Source organism: Chrysochloris asiatica, unplaced genomic scaffold (genome assembly GCF_000296735.1).
Source record: "Chrysochloris asiatica unplaced genomic scaffold, ChrAsi1.0 scaffold00320, whole genome shotgun sequence".
Classification (NCBI taxonomy): Eukaryota; Metazoa; Chordata; class Mammalia; order Afrosoricida; family Chrysochloridae; genus Chrysochloris; species Chrysochloris asiatica.
Genome location: NW_006408838.1, coordinates 470,985 through 475,260, shown reverse-complemented (window position 1 = coordinate 475,260; position 4,276 = coordinate 470,985).

Sequence of the window (4,276 nt, the reverse complement as noted above, 5' to 3'; positions counted from 1 at the left end):
GGTACCTCTTGAAATGGTTGAACATTAACCATTTCCTTTTGGTACAATGACTCTGTGTATTCCTTCCATCTTTTCTTGATGCATTCTGCATCATTTAATAATTTGCCCAGTGAATCTTTCAATAATGAAAGTCGGGGCTTGAATTTTTTCTTCAGTTCCCCCAGCTTGAGAAATGCTGACCGTGTTCTTCCCTTAGAATGCTCCTTAAAAGTCAGGATATCAAAGTTTCTAAGTCCCTGGAGAAGGGCATCATGCTTGGTAAAATGGAGGGTCAGTGACAAAGAGGAAGACCCCCAATGAGATGGATTGACACAGTGGCAGCAGCAGTGGGCTCAAGTGTGCCAATGGTTGTGAGGATGGCACAGGACCAAGCAGTGTTTCATTCTGTTGTACGTAAAGTTGCTATGAGTGACAGCCGACTCAGCAGTACCTATAGACAATGACAACAATCCTTCTTTGAAGTGCTTAAGTGGTGCAAACAGTTAACACACTTGGCTGCTAACTGAAAGGTTGAAAGTCTGAGTCCACCCAGATGTGCTTCACAAAAAGGTCCAACCACCTCCTTCTGAAAAAGAATTCACTGAAAACCCAATGGAGCACAGTTTTATCCTCACACATGTGGGTTGGCTTAAGTCAGACACAACTCAGGCAACTGGTTTATCTGGCTTTGGCGAAATCTAATCAACCCAATCTGAATGGTCTTTTCTTTACACTGGCTCTCACAGAGCAAGTCCAGCCATCTAACCCCTGGACGTTTGTGATAATCACCTATCTGATCTTTCTTGCTGCTTTCCAGCCTCTCTCCTTCATCCCATTTAACATATCCCAGCTGGATTTAGGCTTAAAAATGAAAAGTAAAGTCCTACTTTGCAAACTTATCTCCTGACTCTTCCTACATAGGAAGTCTGTCTTAAAGGTCATCATAGACTTTGGTTTGCTCTCCAAAAACCAGGTACATTTCTGCCCATGCTACCCTCGATTCCAAGAATATCCACTCATTTCCTCTTTGCTTGTCTAAGTCATATTTATATAGTTGGATCTTGAAGTCATAATACTAGCTGTATGGTTTGGGGAAGGTTACTCAGGTAATATGCTGAGGATCAATTTCCGTGGCTGTAAATTGGCATCAGAAAATAGTAATGACTATAATACATCACAGGTTTGTTTTGATAATTAAATAAAGTTTTGTAATAATTGCAGATTATAATGCTTTGCACTTAGTAAGAAGTGCAAGGTTAGTCATCTAGTGCTCTTTAAGTCTCTTCTACCTTATTCAAAAAATGAGGGTACTAATAGCATTCTCCTTGAAGAATTGTTGTTAATAAATACAGTCACTTTGTGAATGATAACTTAAGAGGACAATAGTGAGTCTGTGGTAGAAATCTTTCCTTCTATACAGGAGACCTGGGTTTGATCCATAACTGAATAAGGGGATGGTGCAGAAATGGGCAGCATTTCGTTCCAGTATGCATGGAGTCACGATGCGTTGTGGCCAAGTAGAAGCCAGCTACCAACCACCTTTTCCTACCAGTCTGGCTCACACAGCCTCACATGCAAAGCATTCCCATGGTACTCAGTCTTCAGCACCAGCTCTTTCACCTGGATGCTTAAGCACTGATTGTCTGGATCACATATTAGGTACTTAGGTACTCAACATAGGTTGCCTTTAGGTTTTTCACTTATTCTCACTTATCTTTCCACCCATATGGATTGCAAGCCCATGAGAGCAGGAATTATGTCTCATGCAGCACCTTCTTTTCCCATAGAGCCCTGAACTGCTGGGGATGGGATGGCAACAGGCACTAATGGGCACCAGCTTTAGCGAATAACCATCTTATTTCCAGGGCTCTAAGACTCCGTTGAGATGCTTTTCCTTCTCATCCATGAATTAGAAATCATTTTTCCAGAGACTGTTGGGAAATGAAATCACTGGGAGCATCAGCAGAAATAAGAGGAGAATCTATTTAGTGCTCCGCTTCCCCTTCAGTACATTCTAAAAATACGCAATAAACTGTTCTTTCTATGCTGGAGAAGGGAGATGCAGGAGGAGCTGGAGATCCTGACACTGCAGAGCCACTCCTTGTTCATGGGAATTTCATCTCTTTAAGGGCTTCCCAGGTCCCTGGATGGCACAAATGGTTAAGCATTCAAGTACTAGCCCCAAATTAGGAGGTTTGAATCCACCCAGCTTGATGACCTTATTCTTTAAGATGACCTCTTTGAAAACCCCATGGAGCACAGTTCTACTCTGCACATATGGGCTCATCCACCACTAACAGGAATCATCCTGATGACAGTCAGCAGCAACAAAGGACTGCTCCTTCCCCAAAGCTAAATGAGTCCTGTAAATGGCCCCAGTGAGGTTCACATGAGCCAAAATGTTCAGGCACGGTGACAATTATGCAGATCTCAAAAGAACTCTTACTTCAACAGTCACAGAATTGAACTCTATCCCTTGCACTATTTTTACATCTAGCCAGTACAATATTTTCTGCTCATTCCCTTTCCAATAGCCCTGTCAGGATTTGCCTATCTAAGAGCTGTGGCATCTCTCTCAAACACTCTGGGATTTCAAATGAGCAACACTCTTCCCACCTCTCCCACTTCTTCATAATTAGCTTTTCCCTGGACATTGATGAGAACCAGTTGAGGGTCAGGGTAGTAAGCCTTAATTTTCAACTCTCCCCAACACTCACTTTCACAGAGTCAAACAGGACATGAAACTGATAGCTCTTCAGACAGCATAATTGTTCCATGGGCAACATGTATACATTGTAAGTGACTAAGGATTCCTCAGAACTTTCTCAACTAGATAATGATTGGAGAAGTCCTGCCAACTAGAGCTCCTGTTTGAACAGATTGTATCTACTAATGAGCTGGGACTAACTAAGGAGAATATAGAGAAATCTTTACGAGGCAAGAGACCAAAGGTCTGCTTTCAAACATGAACATAGCAGGGTGAACTTGGACATGTTTGCATTGCCCTTCCTCCTCATCTTCATCATTAAATTTTATCTGTCAAGTGCAAGCAGCAAAATTGTCCTTGCCTAAGAGAACAGAGGTAGCCCAGATGCTGTCCTGTGATGTATTCCAGTCCTGGGATCTGGGATTGCACGACTAGATAGTGACAAGAATAAAGACATATTGTGGAAGTCATGGTTTTCAACCAGGGCTTATCCCCCACCCAGGAATATCTGGCATGTCTCAAAACACTTTTGATTACAAAAACTTGGGAACAAGGTACTACTGGCATCTAGTGGGTAGAGACAAAGGATGCTTCCAGACACTGTACAATGCACGAGATAGCTCCTGTAACAAATAATTATTTTTCCCAAAATGTCATAAGACAGACCTTAGCCTAAATTAATCAAACCAGAGTTTGGGGGAAAGATGAAGTGAATTCAAGAGTTCCACTCCAGCCCCCACCCTGAAATGAGATGAACTTATTACTAAATGAGTATCAACCTGAAGATGAGCATTATCTGTACACCTCAAAAGCTGAGGAGTTTCTGATCAAGGACAGATGGATCCAGATTGAAGAAAAAGAAGAAGAAGAAAAAAAAAAAAAAAAAACACCCACAGATTACCAAATTTCAATTCTCCTTCCCAGTAAGTGATACAAGCTCAGTTCATGTAAGCAAAGGAAAACCTGACAGAATACTCCGTTGTTATGTGCTATCAAGTGGTCTCTGACTCATAGTGACATTATGGATAACAGAAAAAAAGCATTGCCCCAGCATGTTCCTCTTTGCTTTCAGCAAACAACGTTGTTTCATCTGCACATCTTCCTCCAATCTTGATACCATGTTCTTCTTCATATAATCCAGCTTCCCTAATTATTTGCTCAGCATACAGTGTGAATAAGTATAGTGAAAAAATACAATCCTGGAGCACATGTATCCTTATTTGAAAACATTTAGTGTTTTCTCGTACTATTCCAAAAACTGCCTCTTGGTCTATGCACAGGTTCCTTATGAGCACAATTAAGTGTTACAGAATACTCATTCTCTGCAATGTTGTCCAAGCTTGTCATGATCCACACAATCAAAAGAAAGCCTTTGCATAGTCAATAAAGCACAGGTAGATATCTTTCTAGCATACTCTGCTTTCAACAAAGATTCATCTGATGTCAGTAATGATATTCCTCATTATTAGAGATCATCTGAAGAACAGATTTGATGCATTAAACACTAAAGACCAAAGACCAGAAGAATTGTGGGATGACATCAAGAACATCATACGTGAAGAGAGCAAAAAGTCATTAAGAAGACAAGAA